This window comes from Sminthopsis crassicaudata, chromosome 5, assembly GCF_048593235.1.
Source record: "Sminthopsis crassicaudata isolate SCR6 chromosome 5, ASM4859323v1, whole genome shotgun sequence".
Classification (NCBI taxonomy): Eukaryota; Metazoa; Chordata; class Mammalia; order Dasyuromorphia; family Dasyuridae; genus Sminthopsis; species Sminthopsis crassicaudata.
In genome coordinates, this window is record NC_133621.1 from 311841664 (window position 1) to 311858628 (window position 16965).

The window sequence follows — 16965 nt, forward strand, 5'->3', positions numbered from 1 at the left end:
TGGTTGGAAGCAGCTGGTAGCTCAGTACATAAAAGTTCTGGGTCTTGAGTCAGAAAGATCTAAGTTCAAAATCAGCCTCAGATACTTAGTAGCTATGTGATCCTAGGCAAGTCACTTCTCTATTTTTTCTTAATCCACTGGAGAAGGAAATGGGAAGCTACTGTAATATCTTTGCCAAGAAAGTCGCATTACAATATGATCCATGAGGTCATGAAGAGTCAGACACAAAGATATGACAATAAACTGATAAATTTATGGGTGACAGCCTGATAGGGAAATAGTATCGATATAGTATAGAAATGGAATAGACATCAAAGATAAAGGCCTATCATGTTCTCCCTCTAAACATCCCTGGATATCCTAATTCTAAGTTAATGGCCATGCAATTCAGGGGACATTTTAAAGCAATAATTTAAGTTAAATTGTTTGTCATTTCTTTGTTCTAAAAATGAAAATATTCTATCTTGTTATGCGGATTATTTTTTTATTTCTCTAAAGAATAGAGTCTGGTAGATGAAAAGCATTTTAAGTTTCAGGTGTTAAAATTATTTACCATGATTATAGCAAAATGTTATGTGGAGGATATTTCTGTTGAGTCCTCTTCCGTTGTCTACACTGTCTCTATTTCTCATGTAATATCATCTCTCAAGTGTTCAATTATTCATTTCAAATATTCATTTGTGAAAATTGTCATCCATATTTAGAGGACTTCCAAATCTGTAGATTCATCTCTTCTCTGTCCTGAATTCTAATCCTATACTACCATCTTGCCTGCTTTCCATTCCCACTTTGATGATCCAAAAGTACCATCTTCCAATCAGAACTCATTTTATTTCCTGTGAGAAAAATCCATCCATTCACCAAACATTCCTTTATCAGCTGAGACTATGCCCTTCCTTCAAGTTATTCAGATTTGCAAACTTAAAAGTTACCTTTGATTCTTCTTTCTTCCTAAAACCTCTATTGTTTATTAGTTGCTTACTCTTGACAAATCTACTGCCACAATATTTCTCCCATACATCCTTTTCTTTACCTTTATAACACATCTCTGCTAGATGAGGCTTTTATCACATTTCACTTAAATTAATGTTAGGGTTGTTGTATTATTATTATTTTTGCTTTCAAAAATGTAATTCTCTCTTCCCTGTCCTCCACAAAGCAGCAAGATTTATATTCCTAAAATGCAGATCTCATCACATTACCTCTTACTAAAAATATTCTTCTGTCATTCCCTTTTGCCAGGGCTCCTTTGCCTGTCATTTAAACCATTCCTTTATCTGACTGCACATACCTTTCTAATCTTATTTCATATCATTCCCCCCATATTATTTGTTCTATTCAAACTGCCCTGTTAGCTGTGCCCTTTATAGGAATTGCATATTCTATTTTTGTAACAGCATAGATGATCTTTTGTATCTGGAATGCATGCTGTCCTCATTTTAGTTTTGTAGTATCCTTAGCTTCTTTCAAAGCTCATCAAGTCCTCAGTATTTTTCAAGACCTTTCTTGATTCCCCAATTGGTAGTGCTGTTTTCTTCTTGAAATTACTATGTATAACTCTGTGCATAGTTCATATCTAATTATTTATTTATTTCCCAAATAGAATGCAAGCTCCTTGTAGGCAGGAATTGTTTCACTTTTACCTTTGTATTTCAACAACTGCTCCAAAGTACATTTTTGAAATGTCTAATATGTAGCTGGATATTTGTGATAGAACTTAAGACATAGATTAGGGTTGATACATAAATCAATCAGCCATCAAATCTATGGGAACTGACATCACTAAGTGAGAGTGCTGTAGGAACTGGAAAATTGTTAAATTAAATATGCAAAATAAAATATTTTAGCATTTATATGACATTTTCATTTAAGTATCAAAAGTATTTTCCGTGGCTAAGAGAAAATTAATATTTTATTTGGAAGATTAGCATGTTTATTTGCTAGATCAATATTTTAGAAAAATTATGATTGCCTTTTATATGCAGTTGCTCCTTCTGAATTTACTGAAGTTTTAGAATATCTCATACCCGGCCTCATCTCCAAAATATACAGAGAATTGACTTTAATTTACAAGAAATCAAGCCATTCTCCAATTGATAAATGGTCAAAGGATATGAACAGACAATTTTCAGATGATGAAATTAAAACTATTTCCACTCATATGAAACAGTGTTCCAATTCACTATTGATCAGAGAAATGCAAATTAAGACAACTCTGAGATATCATTACACACCTGTCAGATTGGCTAAGATGACAGGAACAAATAACGATGAATGTTGGAGGGGCTGTGGGAAAACGGACACTGATGCATTGTTGGTGGAGTTGTGAAAGAATCCAACCATTCTGGAGAGCAATCTGGAATTATGCCCCAAAAGTTATCAAAATGTGCATACCCTTTGACCCAGCAGTGCTACTCCTGGGCTTATATCCCAAGGAAATACTAAAGAAGGGAAAGGGACCTGTATGTGCCAAAATGTTTGTGGCAGCCCTTTTCAAAATGGCTAGAAACTGGAAAATGAATGGATGTCCATCAATTGGAGAATGGTTGGGTAAATTATGGTATATGAATGTTATGGAATATTATTGTTCTGTAAGAAATGGCCAACAGGAGGAATACAGAGAGGCTTGGAGAGACTTATATGAACTGATGCTGAGTGAAACGAGCAGAACTAGGAGATCATTATACACTTCAACAATGATATTGTATGATGATGTATTCTGAGGGAAGTGGATATCTTCAACATAGAGAAGAGCTAATCCAATTCCATTTGATCAATGATGGACAGAATCAGCTACATCCAGAAAAGGAATACTTGGAAATGAGTGTAAACTGTGAGCATTTTTTGTTTTTCTTCCCAGATTATTTTTACCTTCCGAATACAATTCTTCCTTTGCAACAACAACAACAAAATTCAGTTCTGCACATATATATTGTACCTAGGATATACTATAAGATATTTAATATGTATGCGAATGCCTGCCATCTAGGGGAGAGGGTTGAGGGAAGAAGGGAAAAAATTCGGAACAGAAGGGAGTACAAGGGATAATGTTGTAAAAAAAATTACCTATGCATATGTACTGTCAAAAAATGTTATAATTATAAAAATTAATAAAAAAAGAATATCTCATACCCAAAAATTCTGGTAGTCAATCTTCTCTGAATTTATTCAGGGTGATCCTAATTTCATTTTCATAATTTTCATTTCAATATACAGATTCTTTCTAGGTTGGTAAGACCTAGTAGAGCTGAAATAATCTTTAGGATCCTATGGTCATTTCTACAACATGAGATTTCCGAATAGAATATTATTGGTGGATATTGACTAATACATGTCAAAATATTCTTTTTTGAAGTGTTACATTCTATCTAAATGAATCATTATATGTTATTTTTATATTTATAAATTTTAAAATTCTGAACATTATACTTTTAAAGGTAAAATTTCTAAGGAAAGCTTATTGATGTCATAATTTAAAACATTGCACAGAATTTGAGGGAAAACTCTCCAAAACTTTATGAAATTTTAGTAGAAGTAGTAGCAACAACAGACATAGTAGGATTTAAGAATAGGAGTTGGAGTAGTGGTTGATTTAATATAAAATTATGAGACCCCATATTTCTTTGAAAAAAAATGACACCATTCACAAAGTATTTTTTCTGTTCCACATCTCACATCACTCCAATGATTTCTTTGAGTATTTCTTCTACCCCTTTTACACAAAGACGTGAATTTTTTTTCTTTATAAGACATATCCTTTTCTATACATGTGGCTTTATTCCTTTCCATCTTCTTCAGCAAATTGTCTCTTGTATTATTCGATTTGTCATTCATTCACTTCAATCCTGTCTACCTCTTTGTGATATCAGTTGGAGTTTTCTAGGCAGAGAAACTGAAGTGCTTTTACATTTCTTTCTCCAGCTCATATTTCGAATGAGGAAACTGAGGCAAAAAGGATTAAGTCACTTGCCCAAGGTCACAAAGCTAGGTAAGTGAAAGAAACCAGATTTGAATTCATGAAGATAAGTTTTCCTAATTCAAGCTTTGTACTCTATCCACTGCGCAACCTAGCTGCCCATTTATTTACTTGTACTCTTTCACTAAATCTTCATTTGCTCCCTATCTACTGGCTGCTTCCCAAGTTTACTCAAATATTTTCATGTCTCTTCAATTCATAAAAACAGCCTCATTTGATCTATCCATACCCACTATTTTTCTATACCCTCTTTCTTTTGTCTAAACATCTTTAAAAACATAAACAAAAGGTGTTTTCACTTCATTTCCTCTTACTCTATCTGGGAATGTTTTTAGTCTAGCTTCCTATCTCAGCATTCTACTGAAATTGTTCTCTCCAAAATCCATAATGATCCCTTAATTATCAAATCTAGTGATATTATTTCAATCATGATTCTTCTTTATCTTCCTTTAGTTTTTAATTATGTGGATCTGAAATACTTCAGTTTCCCTGCCTTGGTTTCCTTGAATTGTTCTGCCTCAGTTTCCTTGGTGGCCACCCCCCTTCATTGTTCCAGTGTGACTGAGAGAATTGGGGTCTCAAAGAAGAATTGGAGAATCACTCTCACATTCCAATGAGTCATCAAACTCCAGATGGCTTATCTCAAATTCCTGGTTATCTCCTGCATCAGAATCCTGTCTCCTGCTTGATCATCTTCTTGACCCCAAACTTGTGAGAATTAAAAAGTTATGGTCCTTTCCTAGAATTTACACTCACCCAGGCTCTGCCCCTCCTCATTGCCTTTGTTTCCCTGATAGCTAGAGCCCTTTAAAAATCTCTAGAATTACTTGCTAGGTGATGGACGTTTTGAGATAAGAGTTCTATTCAGCTGTCTCGGGGCTGGACATGGATCCTGTTCAGCCAGTAGTTCAAATTCTTCACTATTAGAATGTAAAAAAACAAAACAAAACAAAATAAAAACAAAAACAAACAAACTAATCTCTTGTCTTGCCACAGTTTTTCTGGCATTACATTTCATCCTCATCACCTTGGTGTTATATACTTTTAAAAAAATTTTTTGTATGTTCTCTAATGGTTATCCTCCTATTTGTTTAACTCCTTCTATGTCTCCTTTTCTAGATTTTCATCCAAGTCACATCCAAAAGATCTCCAAAGTCTTATCTCTGGGCCATCTTCTCCCTCTGTAAAATTTTATTTGATGATCTCATAAGCTCCTGTGATTTCAATTCCAGTCTCTATGCAGATAACTTTCAGATCTACTTGAGGTCCTAATCTTTCCACTTTTAATCTTTCATCTCCACCAGTTTAATTGACATTTGAGGTAGATGTCCCATAGATATCATAAACTTAACATCCAAAATTGAACTTATTATCTTTTTTTATTAATTATAGTTTTTATTTACCAGATATATGCATGGGTAATTTTACAGCATGACAATTACCAAACCTTTTGTTCTAATTTTTCCCTCCTTCCCCTCCCCCAGATGGCAGGTTGACCAATACATGTTAAATATATTAGAGTATAAATTAAATACAATATATGTATACATGACCAAACAGTTGTTTTGCTGAACAAAAAGAATTGGACTTTGAAATAGTGTACATTTAGCCTGTGAAGGGAATCCAAAATGCAGGCAGACAAAATTAGAAGGATTGGAAATTCTATGTAGTGGTTCATAGTCATCTCCCAGAGTTCTTTCCCTGGGTGTAGCTGGTTCAGTTCATTACTGCTCCATTGGAACTGATTTGGTTCATCTCATTGTTGGAGAGGGCCACGTCCATTAGAATTGATGTATAATATTGTTGTTGAAGTATATAATGATCTCCTGGTCCTGCTCTTTTCACTCAGCATCAGTTCATGTAAGTCTCTCCAGGCCTTTTTGAAATCATCCTGGCCATTTCTTAAAGAACAATAATATTCCATAATATTCATATACCACAATTTATTCAGCCATTCTCCAATTGATGGACATCCACTCAGTTTCCAGTTTCTGGCCACCACAAAGAGGGCTGCCACAAACATTCTTGCCATATAGGTCCCTTTCCCTTCTTTAAGATCTCTTTGGGATACAAACCCAGTAGCAATGCTGCTGGATCAAAGGGTATGCACAGTTTGATAACTTTTTGAGCATAGTTCCAAATTGCTCTCCAGAATGGCTGGATGTATTCACAATTCCACCAACAATGTATCAGTGTCCCTGTTTTCCCACATCCCCTCCAACATTCTGCATTACCTTTCCCTGTCATTCTAGCCAATCTGACAGGTGTGTAGTGGCATCTCAGAGTTGTCTTAATTTGCATTTCTCTGATTATTAATGATTTGGAGCATCTTTTCATATGGTTAGAAATAGTTTCAATTTCATCATCTGAGAATTGTCTGTTCATATTTTTTGACCATTTATCAATTGGAGATTGGCTTGATTTCTTATATATTAGAGTCAATTCTCTATATATTTTGGAAATGAGGCTTTTATTGGAACCTTTGACTGTAAAAAATGTTTTCCCAGTTTATTGTTTCCCTTCTAATATTATTTGCATTACTTTTCTTATTATCTTTTTCTGTAAAACCTTCATACTTCTTAACTTTTTTTGCTCTCAAGGCTATCACCATCTCTCAGTTATCCAGGCACACAATTTTGGTTTTATCACTTTCTTTATCCAGTCTCTAAATCCTGTCATTTCTATCTTTGTAACATATTTGTCATTTTCTTCTACTCTCTGACATTACAAATTTATCCTTTTCTCTATCCACTGATAAAGAAAAAAATATTAAGTGCATTATACATGTTGTGTGGTATGGAAATGGTGAGGGATCACCATTTAATAAAAAAGCTAGAGAGATCTCTAGAATAAAGCAAAGTTTATTGTACATTCTCGTGAGAAGGGCGTCCCACCCCTTGAGCAGACAATAGAAGAGAGAAAGCGCCTCCTGTGCGCTTTAATCCCTAATGCAAACACCCCCTCCCACCACTGATCCTCATCCTCACTGACTGAGAATCTTACACTCTAAATGTGAAATCTACCTACGAAATTGAACTTGACCAGTTAGTACATAGTTGCCCATATTTGACTGAAAAAGGGAGGAGATTGTGTCATGGGAGGATAGCAGGAAGGGGACTCAATTGTGCCCTTCACTCAATCCTCAAAGTTCTTCAGGCCTACTCAAACTCTGAAGTAGATGAAGCCTTACTCGATTTTCACAACTGTCTTGAAAGATCTCACCTTATCTCATTCAATGTGAAATAGTGCAAGATTTATTTTCACATTGACCATGTTGCGTTAAAAAAAGATAAAAGGAAAAATATGCTTCAGTTTGCATTCAGAGTCCTTGAAATCTGTTTAAGATGCAAGGTTAATCTAGGTTCAAAATTGACAATCAGCAGGCACAGACTTAAGAGGGTAGGTACAAATTTGTTATTGCTCAGAACCTTAATTCAAACTAGACAAGGAAAGAGGAAATTTATAGCATAAAAGTAATACACAATCAACAAACACAGTGATCATTACAACAATAAAGACAACAAAAGAAATGAACAAGCAAAAAAAGAAACATAACATAGCATCATCATCACTCCAAGGAAGAACCAATACCTGTATATTATATATAAACTTTAAATCAATTTTATTTGTATAAAAAGCTTTTAAAATAATTTTTTCTAGATGATTTATAAGTGAATTCTATCAAACATTTAAAGATCAACTAATTCTAATATGAAATAAATTATGTGGAATGAAATAAAAAGAAGAGGTCCTATCAAACTCTTTTTATGAAACAAATATGATATGAATACCTAAACCAGGAAGAGTAAAAACAGAGAAAGAAAATTATAGACCAATTATGTTAACGAATATGTATGTGAAAACCTAATAAAAATTCTATTTAAAAGATTACAATATATAAAAAATGTTGTACATTGTGATGAAGTGGGGTTTACACAAAGATTTCAGGAATGGTTTAATATAAAAAAGCTATTTATATAATTGGCTATATATACATATATATCAATAATAAAAATAATAAAAATCGTGATTATATCAATAGATGCAGAAACAACTTTTGATAATGAACAGCATTCACTCTTATTAAAAACTATTAGAAAGAATAGGCATAAATGGACTTTTCATTAAATTGATAAGAAGTATTTACCTAAAACTTTCAACAAGCATTATTTGTAATAGGAATAAGGTAGTAAGGACAAGTGTGAAATAAGGATGTCCACTGTCACTAATATTATTCAGTATTCATTATGGAAATTTGAACAATAGCAACAAGAGAAGAAAAAGAAATAGAAGAAATCAGAATAGGGAATGGGTTAATGAAGTTATCTCTTTTTGCTATTGATATGACATATTGAGAAGTTGCTTAAGACGCAACCAAAATGTTAGTTGAAATAATTATTTTAGCAAAATAGCAGGATATAAGGCAAAGCCACATAAATCATTAATGTTTTTATATGTTACCAACAAAACTCTGAATGAAGAGATAGAGATACCTCATTTAACATAATTCTGGGAAATATAAAATACTTAGGAATATACTTGCCAAAGTAAACTCAAAGATTATATGAACAAAATTATTTTTAAAAAAAAAAGCTTTTTATACAAATAAAATTGATTTAAAGAATTGGATAAATATTAATGGTTTATGGGTAAGTAGGGCTAATATGATAAAAATGACAATTTTGCTTAAATTACATAGTCAATGCCATCTGAATTAAATTACCAACAAATCATTTTACTGAGCTTCTTTTAGAATAGCAAAAGGTAAAGAATATCAAAGGAAATAATGAGGGGGAAAATTAAAAGAAGGAACTTTAGCAGTACCAGAGCTTAAATTATTTTATAAGGCAGTGTTTGTAAAAATTATCTGGTATTGGCTAAGGAATAAAAAGATCAATGAAACACAATAATTATAATAACCATTTGTTTGACAAGTATAGAGATTTAAGTGATGGGTATAAGAATTTATTATTTTTTTTAAATCCTTGGGAAAGCTGGAAAACAGTCTGGCAGAATTTCATCATAGGCAATAAATATCATATTCCATTTACCTGTATAAGGTCTCAATGAATATATGACTTAGATATACAAGGAGATATTAACAAAAATTTTGATCAGGAACATATTTCTTATCATATTTATGGATAGGTAAACAATTTGTGAATAAACAATATAGAGAACATTGTGTGGTGTACAATGACTTATTTTGATTATGTTGAACTAAAAAGTTTTTGCTCACATAAAACCAATGTAGCCAGTATTATAAGGAAAGCAGGAAATAGGGGTAGGGGTGGGAGAGATTGTATAGATGGTTTCTCAATATCTTATACTTCAAATATATAAATAATTTCATTAAATCTATAAGAATACATTCTCTCTAATTGATAAAGAGTCAAAGGATATTAATAGGTAGTATTTTATGAAACAAAACAATTTTAGTCATGAAAAAATGCTGTAAATCATTACTGATTAGAGAAATACAAATTAAAATAACTTTGAAATATCATTTTATATATACCAGATTGATTAAAATAATAGGTGGGGAAAGCAACAAAAATTGAAAGCAATATGGAAAAAAATGTTATACTGACTCACTGTTGGTGGAACTGTGAAGTAATTCAACATTTTGGAGAGCAATCTGGATTTTCATAGTGTTGTTAAATTGCTTATTCCCTGTGGTCCAGCAAGGAAAAATGTAATATATTCAAAAATATTACATAAATAAATTATACATAGATGTGTATGTGTGTATATCATCTCTCTTTGTGGTGATAAAGAACTAGAAATTGTGGGGATGCTTATCATTTGGGGAATGGCTAAATAAGTCGTGGTATATGATTGTAATGGAATACTGCCATACTATAAGAAATGATAAGTTCAATGTTTTTAGAAAACATTGAAAAATTTGCACAAACTAATGAAGAGTGAAATGAATGGAACCAAGAGATGTTATGTACAGTAATAGAAATATTGCTTTCAGAATGATTTGGAGTCATTTTGACTAAATATTAACTCAAATTTACTACAAGGATCAATGAAGAAAGATGCAATCTATATCCAGAGAAAGAATAAATAAATATAAGTATGTATAATATGGTTTTGCATATATAAGTATATTCACATATAATGCATATATATGAATATATAGATATATATGGTATGTATATATATAATTTGTATTTTTCTAGCCAATAATAATTTAGAACATTTTTATTTGATTAAAATTGTTTTTATTTCATATGATTAGACATTCATACATATATGTATAAAATTTGTGTCCAGTGGTAGCTGCCATCTCTGGATAGGTGGTCTGGAAGAGAGGGAAAAATGTTGCATGTTAATTTTGTTATATATTTAAGAAGAAAAGCAAGCTGTACATAATAGATTTTCAGTTTCATGTGCAGTCTTTTTTTTCCTATATACTTTGTTATGGAAATAAATGATTGTTTTATTTTTCAAGTTTAGAATCCAAAGGAAAAAAAACTATTAAGGTAATTCTTGTGACAAGCAATTTATCTAATTGATTTAAAACCACAAAACATCCTGTGAATTTTTGCATTGGTAATTTAAAAATTAAAAATAATATATAGTGTTCTATTCATTTTCTACTTTTTTTAAAAAGATATACTACAGATTGTGTAATGAATAGCACACTTTTAAAACATTCAGGGTAGTTCAGTCTGTGATCTCTCTTCTTGGGAAAGAGGTCATATTTCATTGTGAATGGTAATATTTTTTACTCCTTTGGACTTTGAGATAATGGAAGACTGTACATCTTCTTTTCTCCCACTTTCACTATAGCATATTTTTATTTCTATAAAACCACAAATAAAAAAATGAAGTCTGGAGATGAATGATACATCCATATTTTCATTGTTTAACTTTTAATAGATATTTTCCGTTTTATACAACCAGTTATTTCAAATGCCTTTTATTCCACCTTCCAGCTATCTATTCCATATAACAAAATTTTTAGAGAAAAAAATTAATACAACTATTAATTTCATTGAAAAAAATCCAAAAATTCATGCAATGTTTAATATCTGTGGACGTCTCATCTCCATGAAGGGGTAGGTTGGAGCTATTTTCTTATCTCTTCATTCAAATCCTGCTGAATCTTTTATAACATTAGATATTTTTAATTGTGATTTTTAAAAATGACATCATCCTTTCCATTTACGTTGTAGTATTCACTGAGTATCTTGCTTCACTCTGTATCAATTCAAATAGATCTTTTTGTGATTTTCACACTCAATATTTATCATGCGCTTTGTATGTTAGGCACATTAATATTTCATTACATCTATGTGCTATATGAATGTCTAGTCATTTTCCAATTGATGGGTGTTTATTTCCAATTCTTACCTGTAGCAAAAAGTACTTCTATAAATGTTTATGGGGACTTTCTTCTTTTCATTGACTTTGTTGGGGTGTGAGCCAAATTGTTTTCCAAAATGATTGTACCATTTCACAGATCCATCAACAATAAATTAATGTGTTTATCCTTCCACAACCACCCTAAATTTGATTCTTACCTTTTTTTAAAGAAACCATTTGTGTACCTTGCAGGATATGAGTTGAAATGTCAGGGTTGTTTTGTCTTACATTTGTTTTATTAGTAGTCATTGGACACATTCTTTTATGTGGATGTATATACTTTGAAGTTCTTTGGGAAACTTCATGTTCTTTGACTCTACTGGGGAATGTGTGTGTGTATGCAGGTGTATATATGCATATGTATATACATATATATGTGTATTGTGTGTATATATAAATATTTCTTAGATGTCAATACTTATATTAAAAATAAATTTCATAAAATACTTTCCCATTTCAATCATTTTCCTTCTTTTTCTAGTTGTATTAATTTTGTTTATGAAAAAACTTTTTGTTGTCAAGTTATCAAAGTAATCTCATTTATAATTTTATTTTTCCTCCATTTCTTGGTGGGTTAAAAACAGGTCTCCCTAACAAATCTGTGAATCACATGAAATGTTTGTCTTCTGTTTTTTGATACTATGCTCTTTAATATTAAGGTCATATAATTATTTAGAATGTATTATGGAATATGATTTACAATATTGGTCTAAATCTAATTTCTGTCAAACTATTTTCCAGTTTTTCTAGCAATTTTTATAAAATAAGAAATTTTTTTCTTTCTTATTTTCTTTTTCATTTTATCAATCACTGTATTATTGAATTCTGTTGTTTCTGATTCTTCTTTGTTTCACTGGTCTATTTTTTTTTCTTAACAAACATAAAATAGTTTTAAAGATATATTTTGAGATCTGGAAGTTCTCTCTCTCTCCTGTATCATTACTTCTTATTCTAGATCTTGTGTTTTTCTAGATGAGTTTTGTTTTTATTAAAACAAGTTATTCTATAAAGAATCTTCTTGGAAACATGATTGATATGAATTAAAGGTGTAAATTAATTTTATTAATATTGTCATTTTTATTATATTGACCTGGTCTGTCCTTTGGCATCAAACATTGCTCCCATTATTTAAATTTTTCTTTAGGTTTTTTTTTTTAAGGAGCTTATTGTAATTGAATTTATACAAGTCTTTTGTGTGCTTTGAGAATTTAATTGATGGATATTTTATGCATTTTGTAATTACTTAGAATGGGAATTCTGTTTCTATCATTATTCTTTATGTTTTGTTATTTTTACAAAGAAATCCTATTGTTTTTGTTTTGTTTTCCTCGAAGACATATTTTGTAGCCTGCAACTTTGCTGAAATGATTAATTTCTAGGTAGTATCTTTTCTGATTCTTTAGGATTTTCTAAGCAAACTAACAAATCATTAGCAAACAAGGGTGATTTTATCTCCTCTTTGTATATCTTTATATATTTAATTTCTTTTGTTTTATTATTAGCCCTAACATTTCCAGGACTATATCAAAAATAATGGAGAAATTGACTATCCTTGCTTCACTCTTATGTTAATTGAAAAATGTTTTTGTTTATTCTCATTACATATGATATTTTGTTTTTGGTTTTAAATAAATATTTTTATGATATTAAAAAAAGTTTCCTCCATACATATACTTTGTAAAGTTTTTCACATAACAAAGTTTTGTTATACTTTGTCAAAGACTTTGGATTCTACATTTCTAATTATTTACATTAATTATTGATTGTTTTCATGATGTTGAACCATCTTTACATCTCTAGTTAAAATCCCAATTGGTCATAATGAAAGATGTTTTAGATAAATCACTGTAATCTGTTTGATAGGATTTTTGATAATATTTTGAGTCAGTGTTTATTGCTTATTTGTAACAGGATATTACATTCTGTTGTTTAAAAATTTGACAAAATTCTATAATTCAAATCAGATTAGAAATTTGTTCTCCCTTTGACAGTTCCTTTATTGCTAGATTTAGTTATTTTTCTGTGATTGAGTTATATAAAATCTCTAGTAGCTTTTCTGCTAGTTTAGGTATTATATAATTTTTAAAAATCCTTTTTTTAAGTTTATTCATTTTAATATACATTGTTTTATGAATTATGTTGGGAGAAAAAAATCAGAGCAAATTAGAAAATCCATGAGAGAGATCAAAAAACAAACAAACAAAAAAAGGAGTGAACATAGCATGTGTTAATTTACATTCAATCTCCTTAGTTCTTTTTCTAGTTGCAGATGGCATTTGTTATTGACATTCCTTTGGATCACTGTACTAGTGAGAAGAATCAAGCCTTTCATATTTCATCATCGCACATTTTTGCTGTAATTATGTACAATGTATTCCTGGTTCTGCTTGTTTCACTCATCAAATCATGTAAATTTTTCCAGGCCTTTCTTTCTATAATGAGCTTGTTCATCATTTTTTTTGTGAAACAATAATATCCCATTGCCTTCATTTACCACAACTTATTCAGCCATTCACCAACTGATGGGCATCTACTCCTTTTCTAATTCTTTGCTAACACAAAAATAACTAGGCTATAAACATTTTTGCACATGTAGGTCCTTTTCCCTCTTTTAAAATTTCCTTGGTATACAGACCCAGGAATGGCACTGCTAAATCAAAGGTTATGCCCAGTTTTATAGACCTTTGGGTGTAGTTCCAGATAGCTCTCCAGAATGGTTGGATCATTTCACAACTCCACAAACAATCAATTAGTGTCTCAGTTTTCCCACTTACCCCTCCAAAATTTATCATTATCCTTTTCTGTCATCTTAGCCAACCTGAAAAGTGTGAGGTGGTACCTCAGAGTTGTTTTTATTTGCATTTCTCTAATGAATAGTGATTTAGAGCGTTTTTTTCCCATAACTATAAATAGCTTTAATTTTGTCATCTGAAAATTGTCTGTTCATATCCTTTGACCATTTATCAATTGTGGAATGACTTGTGTATTCTTATAAGTTTGTCACAGTTCTTTATATATTTTAGAAATGAACTCTTTATCAGAAATACTGACTGTAAAGATTTTTCCCCAGCGTTGTGCTTCTTTTTTAAAGTTGTTTCTGTTGGTTTTGTTTATGCAAAAATATTTTAATTTAATGTAATCAAAGTTGTCCATTTTGCCTTTTATAATGTTCTCTAGTTCTTCTTTAGTCCAAAAATCTGATAGGTTAATTATTCTTTGTTCTCCTAATTTGTTTATGGTATCATCATTTACACTCAAATTATGTATCCATTTTGACCTTATTTTGATATGGGGTGTGAGATGAAAGTCTCTGCCAAGTTTCTGACATTATTTCCTAGTTTTCCCAGAATTTTTTTGTTAAATAGTGATTTCTTATTTCAGAAGCTGGAGTTTGGGGATTTATCAAATACTAGATTGCTGGAGTCCCTGCTTATTTTGTTGGGTGTATGTAACCCATTACATTGATCCGTGTATCTATTTCTTAGCCAGTCCAAAGTGCTTTTGATGACTGCTACTTTATAATATAGTTTTAGGTTTGGTACTGCTAAGCCAATATTCTTTGCATATTTTTCATTAATTTCCTTGATATGTTTGACCTTTTGTTCTTCCAGATAAATTTTGTTATTATTTTTTCTAGCTCTACAAAATAATGTTTTGGCAATTTGATTGATATGACAATGAACAAGTGGACCAATTTAGGTAAAATTGTCATTTTAATTATATTAGATCAGCCTAACCATGAATAATTGATGTTTTTCCAATTGTTTAGATATGATTTTATTTGTGTCAGAAGTGTTTTATAATTGTGTTCATATAGTTCATATTGTCTTGGCAGATAGAACCCCAAGTATTTTAGTTTGTCTACAGTAATTTAAAATAGAATTTCTCCTTATATCTCTTGCTGATGGGGTTTGTCAGTAATATATAGAAATGATGATGATTTGTGAAGGTTTATCTTATATCCTGCAATTTTTGCTAAAGGGAGTTGTTTCCAGTAGATTTTTGGATGAATTTCTAGGACTCTCTAAGTATATGATCTACAAAGAGTGATAATTTTATTGCCTCAATGCTTATTCTATTTGCTGCCATAGAATTGGGCACAGTATCTCCTAATCTTAATTAATTTCTTTTTCATTGGTGTGTGTTCCACCATTTCATTTTCATACTAGTGATTCATCCTTTTCTTTTCTTTTTCTAATCCAATTAACCAAATGTTTATCAATTTTTTAGTTTTTTCATAAAATCAACTCTTAGTTTAATTGGTTCAATAGTTTTCTTAATTTCTATTGTATTAATCTTTCTTTTGATTTGGTATTTGGTATTTGATGGGGGTTTTAATTTGTTCTTTTTCTAAATTTTTTTAGTTGTATGCTTAATTCATTGATCTCTTTCTCTAATTTTTTATTTATGTTGTTCATATATGTGTGTGCGTATATCTATATATCTATATCTATCTATATCTATATCTATATCTATATCTATATCTATCTATCTATCTATCTATCTATCTATCTATCTATCTATCTATCTATCTATCTATCTATCTGAAATTTCCCCTAAGAATTGCTTTGGTGCATCCCATAGGTGTTGGAATGTTGTCTCATTGTTGACATTTTCTTGGTTGAAATTATGGATTGTTTCACTGATTTCTTATTCTTTAGAATTAGATTATTTAATTTCAATTGGTTTTCAGTCTCTCTTTCCCTGGCCCTTTATGAAATATAATTTTTATTGCATTGTTGTCTGAAAAGGAAGCATTTTACTATTTCTATCATTTTGCATTTGATTGTGAGTCAAATTAATGGTCAGTTTTTTGTGTAGGTGGTATGTACTGCCAAAAAAAAAGATGTATTCCTTTCTGTCGCATTCCATTTTCTCCAGAGGTCTAGCATATCTAATTTTTCTAGCATACCATTAACCTCCCTAGTTTCTTTCTAGTTTATTTTGTGGTTAGTTTTGTATAATTTTGAGAGGTGAAGGTTGAGGTCCCCCACTAGAATTGCTTTGCTATCTATTTCTTCTTGTAACTGGCTTAAAATTTTCTTTAGGAATTTGCCTGCTCTGATTTTACCTCCCCTTTCCTCTTTTTCCAGTACAGACTGTTTTCCACCCCTTAATGTCTTTTTCTTTGATGTTATCATACTGGAATTAATTTACAACCACACCCTCAGTTCATGTGATGCCCCACTTTGTCTGCCCCAGTGTCAGATACAGTTTATTGTCTAGGGATGTAAACAGTTTTACCTTTAAATACATATATATATTCCGCCTGTTTATCTTTATATAGTTCTCAAGTCTTGTGTTTGTAGATTAAATTTCCTGTTTAGTTCTGGTTTTTTTTTTTAAAGAAATAATTGGAGTCTCTTACTTCATTGAAGATCCATCTTCACCCCTGAAAGGTGATGCTGAGTCTTGATGGGTAGGGGTAGTTAATTCTTGGTTGTAACTCCAGGTCCTTTTTGTATTTCCTTGTTTTTACTTTTAAAATGGAGTTCTGCTCCTGGTGTAAAGATGGTGCAATCCCAAACTTCCTTGCAGCTCTGAGCTTTGGCTTTGAACACAGAGGTCCCTTGTTTGGAGGTGTTAGCTTTGCCTGTTCTTTTCAGGAAACT